The sequence below is a fragment of the Narcine bancroftii genome, chromosome 7, assembly GCF_036971445.1.
Source record: "Narcine bancroftii isolate sNarBan1 chromosome 7, sNarBan1.hap1, whole genome shotgun sequence".
In the NCBI taxonomy this organism is placed as follows: Eukaryota; Metazoa; Chordata; class Chondrichthyes; order Torpediniformes; family Narcinidae; genus Narcine; species Narcine bancroftii.
Genome location: NC_091475.1, coordinates 166,819,057 through 166,831,081, shown reverse-complemented (window position 1 = coordinate 166,831,081; position 12,025 = coordinate 166,819,057). Strand labels below are relative to the sequence as shown.

General features: G+C 38.7%; 2 protein-coding genes across 2 annotated transcripts in view; both read right to left on the bottom strand.

Annotated features, from left to right (window-relative positions):
* The window catches only part of LOC138739337 (E3 ubiquitin-protein ligase SH3RF3-like), a 380,804-nt gene that overhangs the window by 267,569 nt on the left and 101,210 nt on the right, over positions 1–12,025 (bottom strand). The gene's annotated exons all lie outside the window — the stretch shown is intronic.
* LOC138739338 (coiled-coil domain-containing protein 138-like) overlaps positions 11,047–12,025 on the bottom strand; it is a 274,654-nt gene continuing 273,675 nt past the window's right edge. The window contains exon 16 of the transcript XR_011342184.1: positions 11,047–11,175. The gene's annotated coding sequence lies outside the window, so the exon portion shown is untranslated. The remainder of the gene's footprint in view (positions 11,176–12,025) is intronic.

Genomic DNA, 12,025 nt, shown 5'->3' with positions numbered 1-12,025 from the left:
AATTTTATTTCTTCAGATTTAAGTTTTAGATGTCATAAAGAAGTATGTTTTTTTACATTCTACTTGGTTATGTGAAACTATTAAACCTTTTTGAATGCAACTTAAGGGGTCTTAGAGAAAATTTTTAAGATTAAATTGTTGTTGGAACCAACATTATTTTTATTAGGTAATGTTAAAATGTTGGGGTTGAAATTGAGATTAGGTAGGTATCAAATTGCATTTTTGAGATTAGCCTTGCTGCAGCAAGAAAATGTATAGCGATTATATGGAAAAATGAGATTGATTTAAGTTTTCAACGATGGCATATGGAATTGAGATCATGCATTCCACTGGAAAAGATAACACAATTTATGTAATAATTATCCTTTTTTTTTTAAATCGTAAAATGTGGAGTCCTTATTTGGATTATATGGGTTTAAAATTTTGAACTTTCTTCGGCCTGTTGAGATGGCGTTACCCTATTCCATGGTACTTAATTATGTTATTGATGAGTGTATCTTCTTTCTTTCTTCTATTTTTGGGGTGGGGGGGTAGTAGGGAAGGGGAGGGATTGGAGGGAGGAGTGTTGGGGTGGAAGTTTATTGTATATAAATCATTAGATTTGAATGTAATGTGGCTTAAATTTTTTAAATAAAGTATTCAAAAAAATGTCCTGCTGCACTGACCTCTGCAGGACAAACAGTTGTGAAGGCACAGCATTCACCACAAATAATTTCTTCCCATAATGCAACAGCTGGACATTTCATGAACAGAGAGCCCTTCAGGCAGATTATTAATTGAAGCTCTCAAATGCATTATCAATGGCTGCAAGGTGGGAAATCCCAATGCCCAAGATGCTACTCTCACCTCACTGAAATCAAAAACATATTATTTTGTAGTTGGCCTTGGTGACCACTCTAATCCTGTGGATTAGAGTGCATATTAAAGCAGTATATTAAAGAGAATAGTTTCTTTGTGAAGCTATCCAGAAAGTTAAAAGTCACCACAACCTCTACCTCATGGAGAAAGTGGTCCTGGCACAAGAGTTATCTAGCAACATTTAACATTGCTCTGTAATGAGTGACTTGGAAAACCCAAGCCCCCTCATCACAGAAATCAAGGTATAATGTGGTGTTTCTGGGATACAGATGGATAGGTCTCTGATTCTTGGCTAGTGGACCCCAATTTTCAAGTGATCAGTTATCCTTGTCTTAATAGTCTCAGTAATGGAATACTACTAAACACCCAGGGAAAAAGTGAATGCCACTCCCTGGTACTTTGAATACATTCTGTTGTGTTTGGGAAGCATTTGAACAGCATGTATCTGTAATAACTTGTGAAGGTGCCCTGTAATGCCAGCAGTGCACCCCTTGAAATTTAATATTGTTGAAGACAATCATATAAATGAACTCATTGATGTTATACATGTAAACCACCTTACAGTACATTTTCCTTACAAGTTGGCACTGAGGATTTCATACAAATTATAGTTCAAAAAGTGTTTCATGTGGACGGAAATGAAACAGTTATTTGAAGGTGCAATTACTCTTCAGAATAAACTGACACAGTTTTTGTCTACTGCATTGCTACACTATTCAACTAACAGTCTTGAAGAGCACAAGGCAATCAAGCCTCAGTTCTGGCTCCAATATTCTATCATAGGAATCACCAAATGGCATTCCCACTCTGTGGACTGTAGTGATAGAACCTTACAAATCCAGCCTCACCATTAAAAAGTGATAAACAAAGCAATGCACTTTCTGGATTTACTTGTGCTTTGATTCTAGAATTCTATTTAACCCATCTGCTCCAACATTAATCCACATTTTGTTTTTGTTTGCAGTGAGCACTTTTGCATGTTCCTTGGATACATTTTCTTTTGTATTGTAACAGTGGTTTTAGGAACAAGGATATCGATTTATTTGCATTCTGACAACATATTTGTTATTCTAAAAAAGTTAACTGCTTGTTGCTGATAAATTCTTTTTTTTTCTTTGGCTTGGCTTCGCGGACGAAGATTTATGGAGGGGGTAAAAAAGTCCACGTCAGCTGCAGGCTCGTTTGTGGCTGACCAGTCCGATGCGGGACAGGCAGACACGATTGCAGCGGTTGCAAGGGAAAATTGGTTGGTTGGGGTTGGGTGTTGGGTTTTTCCTCCTTTGCCTTTTGTCAGTGAGGTGGGCTCTGCGGTCTTCTTCAAAGGAGGCTGCTGCCCGCCAAACTGTGAGGCGCCAAGATGCACGGTTTGAGGCGTTATCAGCCCACTGGCGGTGGTCAATGTGGCAGGCACCAAGAGATTTCTTTAGGCAGTCCTTGTACCTTTTCTTTGGTGCACCTCTGTCACGGTGGCCAGTGGAGAGCTCGCCATATAATTGCTGATAAATTACTGGCTGCTGAATTACATAAATTGCTTCAAAATGTGCACACTTATCACATCTACTGAGGTTTTAATAATATCTCAAGCCCTTGAGTCAAAATCTCAGTAGTACCATGTTGACCACCATTTTATTTTTAATTTTATTCTGTGTGATATGAATCTTTCAATCTAACTTTGTGCTATTTGCTGAACACAGTTTAAAAGTTTTGTCCCAAATCCCTGTCCATTTCCTGCCTGAGAACTCCAAAAGGTAAGCACAAGAGGATTTAAAGTCATTTCTCAGTAATCCAAAAAGCACTCTCTAATTCTTTTGAAACAGGGGTTACTATGGTGGATAACGTAGGATTAAATCAAAAGGCTACGATATTACAGTTTTAAATGGCTGCACCTCAGTAATTAAAGGGAACTTATCTTCAAGGCAAAGTTATTTTGGGAAAAACTTTAGAGTTGTGAATGTAATACAATTTGGAAAGGAACTAGAAATGCGAATGAATCGCTTCACCCCTTGTCTTTGGGACGATGGGGTGAGCTGTTTCTGTGCAGGGTAGGCGGATGCTATTGGAATGAAGGGGAAATGGATGGAAGTGAAATGAGAACCAGAGAGAGAGGTCACTAGGGAAAGTAAAACAAGCAGAAATCAACAGGTTCAGGGAATTTTTTAAAATGACCAGAGGATTAAAGAGGCAAAGTCAAAAAGGGCAAGGACTCGAAAAGAAAAGTAGGCAGTGGAAAATGTGTGATGGGATGATGGGTGGGTGGTAGAAATTGAAAGGGGCTTGGGAGTTGTCTAATTGTGCTTCCTACTCTTGAACAGGGAAAGATTGGCTGGTATTTTTACTGCTGAATTACATTTTTCATGTTGTCTTAACTCCCGTAGCACTGGAATTTAAATTCAGGATTCCGGATTTCAAATCCCACATGGTCTGCTCCATTGAGGTTATAGCTGCATATCATATACACAATTGCCCCAATATTATCAACACTTGGATGACCCATTCCATTCATTCAGCTTCCATCATCGTCAAAGCTATTTCTTCCGAAAATCATTAAAAGAAACAAGACTGATTTATTTGACATTTTTATCACCATATTAGGAAGGCTTATGTTACATTACAGCTGATTAAGTACTTTTGGAAGCCATCACAGTTGTAATATGGACAATTGGATCATTAAGGCCAAACAGTGTATATAAAAAAAAATCCAAAGGATAGATCAAAGTTTAACCAAATGTTATTCATCATGATCCATTTTATGAGCATTTAGGATTAAAATCAGTTGCCTCAAAATGATCTCATGCAAGTGCATTCAAGTTCTATATTTCATCAAAATCCCTGGAAGAGCAATGCTGAATGGCTAGTAGCCAAGCAACATTCAGATTAAATTAATTGATTACCTCCAACTTGATAATGCTCATCTTCAAGTTAATCTCTGCATTAATCTGTTTGGATTTAATACATGACTGGCATAAATTTCTCATGACAGTGGGACTACATATTTGCAGATGTCAAAAGAAACTGCCTCAAAGTCTATCATTGCAATGTTTCTGTATGACATGCACCTGAAATGTATTGTAAACCTATTCACTAAATATTGTTGCCAATAATCTACAGGTACTCATGATATGCACATTCATGAAAACATCCAGAAATACAAAGTGGCAGTAGAATGCAAAAACCAATTCAAGATCACTTGTACACAACTGATCTGTACAAGGGTGGTGAACAGCATTGACATTACATACACACTCCAACTGCTGGCTTGAAGCTACCTTCAAGATTATTTAAAATGGGGGTTAAGTTTACCTGACCCCATATTTTATTCCTTTAATCTTTTGTATCACAAATATATCACATATCCATACAAGATTTAAACTCCCAATTTTGTCCCTATACTCTTCATATGATATTACTATTTGTCCCTGTATTTAAATGTTCCAGTAATTCTGGCAATCCATACACCAATGGTAAATTCATCATCTGTTAGTCCAGGCAGTGTACTCCAGCAGACTACTTAAATGTAGTTAAGGCACAGAGGTAAGCTTGGCCTTACTCTCTTCAACATCTACACAGAGAGGTACATTAATTAGCTCTGGGATAATGCAAGGATCAGATTAAGGTGCTGGCATGGGCTAAATAGCTTCCTATTCTGGTGTAACAGTCTTTTGATCTCATTCCTTTCCAGCAGAGGTACTATTTTATCAATTTATTACAGCATCTCACCCAACTCAGATAACAGCAAACGTGGAATGGGCTTTCTTGAAATTTATAGCTCCCTTCTGCAGAAAACCACCAAACAATTCATAACATAACAATTTACAGCACGGAAACAGGCCATTAGGCCCTTCTAGTCCCCACCGAACCAAACACCCCTCTCTAGTCCCACCTCCCTGCACAATGCCCATAACCCTCCATCTTCTTCTCATCCATACACCTGTCCAACCTTTTCTTAAATAATACAATTGACTCCGCCGCCACCATTTCTCCCGGAAGCTCATTCCACACGTCTACCACTCTCTGAGTAAACAAGTTCCCCCTCATGTTACCTCTAAACCTCTGCCCTTTAATATTTAACTCATGTCCTCTTGTTTTAATCTTTCCTCCTCTTAACAGAAATAGTCTATCCACATCCACTCTGTCTATCCCTTTCATAATCTTAAATACTTCTATCAAATCCCCTCTCAACCTTCTACGCTCCAAAGAATAAAGACCTAATCTGTCCAATCTCTCCCTATAATCTAGATGCTTAAACCCAGGTAACATTCTGGTAAACCTTCTCTGCACTCTCTCCACTCTGTTTATATCCTTCCTATAATTAGGCGACCAGAACTGCACACAGAACTCCAAATTAGGCCGCACAAACGTCTTATACAGTCTCAACATCACCTCCCAAATCCTATATTCCATGCAATGATTGATAAAGGCCAGCATACTAAAAGCCTTCTTCACCACCCTATTCACGTGAGTTTCTACCTTCAGGGAACGATGTACCGTTACTCCTAAATCTTTCTGCTCTTCTGTATTCATCAATGCTCTCCCATTTACCACATATGTCCTGTTCTGATTCTTCTTACCAAAATGAAGCACCTCACACTTATCAGCATTAAATTCCATCTGCCATTTTTCAGCCCACTTTTCTAAGCAGCCCAAATCCCTCTGCAATCCTTGAAAACCTTCTTCATTATCCACTATTCCACCTATCTTAGTATCGTCTGCATATTTATTAATCCAATTCACCACCCCATCATCTAGATCATTAATGTATATAACGAACAACAATGGGCCCAATACAGATCCTTGAGGCACACCACTGGTCACTGGCCTCCAACCTGACAGACAATTATCCACTACCACTCTCTGGCCTCTCCCTTTCAGCCAATGTTCAATCCATTTGACTATCTCAAAATTTATACCTAAAGACTGCACCTTCCTAACTAACCTTCCATGTGGTACCTTATCGAAGGCCTTACTGAAGTCCATATAGACAACATCCACTGCGCTACCCTCATCCACATTCCTAGTCACCTCTTCAAAAAATTCAATCAGATTGGTCAAACATGACCTTCCTCCCACAAATCCATGTTGAGTGCTCCTGATCAGACCCTGTCTATCCAGATGTTTATAAGTACTATCTCTAAGAATTTTCTCCATTAATTTACCTACCACAGACGTCAAACTTACAGGCCGATAGTTGCCAGGCTTCCTCCTTGAACCCTTTTTAAATAACGGAACCACATGCGCAATGCGCCAATCCTCCGGCACTATCCCCATATCTAATGACATTTGGAAAATTACCGCCAGAGCCTCTGCTATTTCCTCCTTCACTTCTCTCAATGTCCTGGGAAAGATCCCGTCTGGTCCCGGAGACTTATCCACCTTTATATTCTTCATAAGCCCTAAAACTACATCTTTTGTAATCTCATGCAACCATCCTGATACTATGTCAAAATGTAAAGTTGTATAACATTAACTTGATGAGATTTAAATGAAGAGGAGAGATGCTGGATGATAATTTTAAGAGTCTCCACAATGAACTGCAATCCCTTATATTTAAGTGAAACACACAAATCTCCTATGGATGATGCAAGACCTGCTAAGTTCCTCCAGCAATTTTGTGCCCTTGTATTGGAATACATTTTGTACCCAGTGTAGCACTATCAATTAGACCCAACAGTCAGAAGTTGAGATTAATTGGCTTTAATCACTATAAACTTACATGCACATCTTACGTGCTGTTGGCCCAATTCCAAGACAGTACCAAGGAAGGCAATTGGGCAGTATCGCCATCATTGGGAATCCTGAAGGGGAGGAGTTACAGTATCGGGGCAGGCCAACCAGTACAATACATGTTTTACAGTGTTTCACCACACCCAGTATATATTGTAAAGTGACTTTTCATAAGAATATTTTGTGAAAATTGAGGGCAAAAAAAATTTCAAGATGGTCACCTGTTAAGAGACATTTTCTTTAACTCAATATCAGTGACATGATAAACTTCACATCAAATGTTATCCTTCCATTCTGTAAAGGTTCCATTATCATCATGTAATACTACATTTAGAATGTAACATAAATGAAATTCTTTAACTTTTTGTCTACTGTAAGGCAGACAGAGTTGCCACTTTGTCCTGCACCCCTCACATAGAGATTAAGATGTAGTTAAAGTTCCCACTATCCAAGTACGCCTCAAATTAGATGATTTTCAACTTTTAAAAGACTCATGTAGACTTGCAGTATTTCAAGATCATTTAGCATGTCATCCCTATGTTTTCTAAAATTCTTCCATTTATTCCTCTCAATTTCCCGAATTCCATCACCCTGCTTTCAGCGTGTGTTTCCTATATGGGCAACCCGCTCTTTACAGGCTGGTCAGGTGATGAAAATTCATTCTTTTGGAATTCATAAAACACTACAAAAAAAATCTGAGACACAGAATCAAAATCCACAGTTATTTTTCCTTTTTCAATTCTCATTTCTTAATGCACGAGCAGATGAGATGGGAAAATAGTAATAAGGATGGTTGTCTAGCAAGATGGCTTTTCATATCGCTGGTAACAACAGTTAGCCATTCAACACTTAACAATTCTCTTTGCTGAGAACCCAGCAACAACTTTATTCCTCTGGGTATTAAACAAAATCTGATATCAAACTGCAAAAAAAAAAGTTTGGACTGGCGAGCAAAAGCTTGATAAAAGTTACTAAATAATGATTTATAGACAGAAATTTAAAAATAAGATTGCTTTCTCAGTGGTTAAAATCAAAGAAGCAAAGGAGGCCAGAAATGGAGAAGCTCATTAGATATCCCAGATTGCTCACAGGTCATAATGCTGATTGAAGAAGTGGGTGAAGTGGAACTCTGTAATCCTATGGAAAATGGATGGAGAACCAGTGCCCACTCAGTAAGAGGCTGGTGGTAAGGGATATTCCATCAATTATCATGTGAGAGGAAGTGAAGCAGAATTACCACTGGGTCAAAGTGAACAAAAATAAATATTAAAAATTGCTGGAACACAGGATTGTCCTGGTTTACATCTTCATAATTTTTTCAGATATTAAACTGCAGTTATTGAAAAACAATTCCAAAATTTCAAAAATGAAATTTCTTCTCTCAATGCCATTGACCAATGGTGCATCACAGTCCCAAGGATGGCAGCTTCTCACACCCCCATTTTATGGAATATTTCTGTCTGGAGAAAAATACATTCAAATGTAAACTATGGAGAGGAATTACCAAATAGCAATCAGAATTATAATCTTGCATAATCTCTTTTTCTAGTCCCAGGACACCGAGTACACCTATCTAGTTCTGTGCCTGTGGAAGCAGCCATCACTGAAGAGACCAAGGAATTAAACCTTAGGAGCTTGCGGCTAACAAGGAAATCTGGAGATGGCGAGGGTGAGCGCAATACACAAAAGTGCTGGAGAAACTCAGCAGTCACACAGCATCCATAGGAAAGGAAGTAAAAGGTAACTAATGTTTCAGGCCTGAGCCCTTCATCAGGAGTAATGAAAAACAGGTAGACATCTGAATAAAAATGTGGGAAGAGCAGGAGAGGAGATGACAGAGGAAGAGGAAAGTGGGGAGCATTAACTAACAGGTAAGAGGTAATATGTGGATACAGGTGGCAGGGTAGAAGATAAAGCTGAAAAGTGAGATGGGGAGAGGACAGGGCTAAGAAAGGTAGCTCAAGGAAACTCGTGGCTTTGCACCACTATGTATGCAATCATACAAAATCCAACAAAACGAAGGAAATTACGTGCTGGGGAAAAGAGGAATGATGAGCCATCAGGAGCTGGCATAAACTTAATGGGCCAAATGTTTTTCACTGTGCAGCAACAAACCAACTAATCCAAGACTCACTCAAAGGGTGTCTCAAGCAGATATTCCCACTATATCAAAATTAGATAAGCACCTGACAAGCCACAATTTTAAAAGCTGCTTCCAAGATGACAAGTAGGATTAGTTTAACTTGATTTAGATAGTCACGAAAACCAACAATGCTAGAAGCACTCAACATCATTGGGGACAGAAAGCCCATGGCTGGGTCAATGATCCTTTATTAATTGCTCTGATAAACATGGGGCATTGACTCTGGTTGTTTCTCCATGGATGCAGCCTGGCCTGCTGTTTTTGAAATGTTCTGTTTTTGTTTTGAAATTCCCGCATTTATAGTGTCCTATTTCTCTTGATTAATTTGACTCATTTTAAAAAGGCACAATCATCTTCTGCTCCATAACTTTTAGTATTCTGAGCCTTTAAATGAGCATAGAACGTTAGAGCACAGCACAGGCCCATCAGCATATCATGTTGTGCAAATCTGTGTCAACCTCAATCTCATCTTTCACAACCTCACAGTCCATAACCCTCTAATTTGCTTCCATCCACATGTCAATGCAAGAATATTTTAAATGTCCCAGTTGTACCAGCCTTCAGCATCATGCCAAACAATCCATTCCAGGCACCCACCACTCTGTGTAAAAAAAAAATCATGTCTCTGATGTCTCCCCTAAACTTTCCTCCACTCACCCTGAAACAGATGTCCTCTGGGCCTTACTATCGTTGTTCTGGGGAAATGTGCTGGCTATTTTTAATGAGTTAGTAGCGTACTCACTGAAAAAATCACATCAGAACATGGCATATTGTTTGAATTCCGTTTGATTTGTTACGTTGCTGGTCAGCAGAAGTCTCCTCCAACCAAAAGACAAATTGAAATGGGGAATATTAGAGGAATGATAAATAATAAAAAGATCAAAATCCACTCTGACAACAACATTCAATTCTACAATATATTTAGGATAGTGAAACATTCCAGGGCATTAAATAACCATTATCATATAAAAATTTGACAAGGATCTTTGATGCTGAGCTGAAAATATGCACGTCTGCAGATTTGAACAAGATAGCTTTTGGAGATAGAGAAGGAATTCCAGGATCTCGGACTTTTGCTGTGGGAACATGCCATCATGGCAACAATTAAATCAGGATACCCCCTGAAGGGCAATGCTGAAGAGCAGAGATCGAGAGAGCTTTAGGATTGATGTTGCAAATATTGAGTGATGGAGGGATTAGATGAAAGGGCAGGAGAAAATGGCCAGGCCAAAGGGGAATGGTAGATGAAAGAGATGGGGAGTAAGACACAGCAGCAGGGGTTTGGCTTTAGCTCTATAATTCATAAAAGGTGCGAAGCCAGCCAGAGGTACCTTGGCACAGTCAAGAGATAACAAAGGCCTAGATGATGGTTTCAGCTGAGGAAATAAGCATCCAGTCATAATGATAGGGTAGGTATGTGGACAAAAACTCTGCCCAGAGACAAACAAACAAACAAGAAAATCCAAACTGAAAACAGTCAGGCTCAGTTCCACAGGGTCTCGTGTAACGGGGAGAAAATAAGCATCCAGTCATAATGATAGGGTAGGTATGTGGACAAAAACTCTGCCCAGAGACAAACAAACAAATAAACAATAAAATCCAAGCTGAAAACAGTCAGGCTCAGTTTTACAGGGTCTCCTCTAATGGGGAGAATCGCCAAGTTTGTGGTTGAGACAAGGGCTTCAGTCTTCCCCATATTTAATGTAATGACCTTTCTCATCATCAAATCAAATGTCAGATTATCAAACAGAGAGAAACCCAAGGCCATGAAGTGATCCAGAGAGATGTTTGAGAAATCTGTGGAGCTAGATTTTGCTTTATTAAAATGATCTTCATTCCCAACTCTGCCCAATTAAAGCCTCATGAAGAATTGTGCTGCAAGGTCACATTGCTAGTCAGCTAATTTAGAAAGATAAAATGGGAAGTTAAGTTGACATAGGTAGAAACAAATTTAAATAGACAGATGGATGATTGAACAAAAATGTTTAAGTACTCAGCAGCTGTATCATCAAGAAGCCCTTGCCCAGCAACTGAGAACCTGAAAAGGGAAATTTCATAATATAGTGTTAATTGGATTTTGATGTGTTAAGTGATTCATTGTTGAATGAGCGAAGTGCACAGTGGCTGTAGTTACTTATAAATGAGGCATGGAATGAAAAGGGACAAGTTCATTTCAGCACCCCTTGCTGCTTGAATAAGATTATCTATAACATTTTAATAAATATACTCCTCTCAGTTACCACGTAGCTGCTCTAATTTTAATAATACCTTTTCTCTACATCAATTGGTAAGCACATTTCTCCTTATTTTTGGGAACATCACTCTCTTACTGAATATACCACCATCTGTAGCTTCCAAAATCCCAAGTTTAAGGTTCAATGGACATCAAACATGTTTCTTCCCCCAACACATCTGTTTAAAAGATTCGAAGTATTGCTTCAGTTTTTTCCAGTCTGAAATATGATAGAATTTCAAAGATAAATAGTGAATACTGGAAAATTGAAATACAAAAAGATGCTGTTGACAAACACACGATAGAAGGGAATCCTATAAAGTTAGGAACCACACAAAACTGCTTTAACCCATTGAACAGGAACAATTTGGAGTCCTTGGGCAGACGGAAATCAGCTGATCATAAATATGTTCTGTCACGCAGAACAGACTAAACAATTCATTACCTATAATGATTATTAAATCTGCTTATTGTAGTGTCACACAGGACTATGAAGGCAAAAGTCATAACTGCTGCCAAACAAATCCATGGAGAATTATTTTGGGAGCAAAGATATTCAAGTAAAAACATTTCCAGAATAAAAATGTCCATATATTTCAGAGTTCAATTGATATTTCTGTATCAAAATAAGGTTGTCTCTGGCATCCAAATGTAGATTAAATTCTCATGAAACAGGAGATTGAATTTAGAAATCAAGTAGCCATTAACCAAAATCTGACTTTTATCAGTATCCAAAACTATGCCTTCTAAGGGTTACTTCTGCTGTGGTTTTGTGGGTTCTAAGGTAGCAATGAGGCTAATGTGAGATCCACATTTCCTCATGAGGCAGACAGTAAGCGAATGGGTCGGGCAGGTGGGTGGTGGGTATTTCCTGTTATTTATGGAGCAAGTCTCCTGATGCATAGCATCAAGGTTCTTGGTAATACTACCCAATATTCTTGAGCAGTCATGGGCCAAAGATCTCCAGGTGTCAGCAGGGATATTGCATTTCTTCAAGGAGGTTTTAGGCACATCCTTAAATCTTTCCTCTTGTCTTCCCATGACAGAGTTTGGAACCAAGTGCCTGTTTC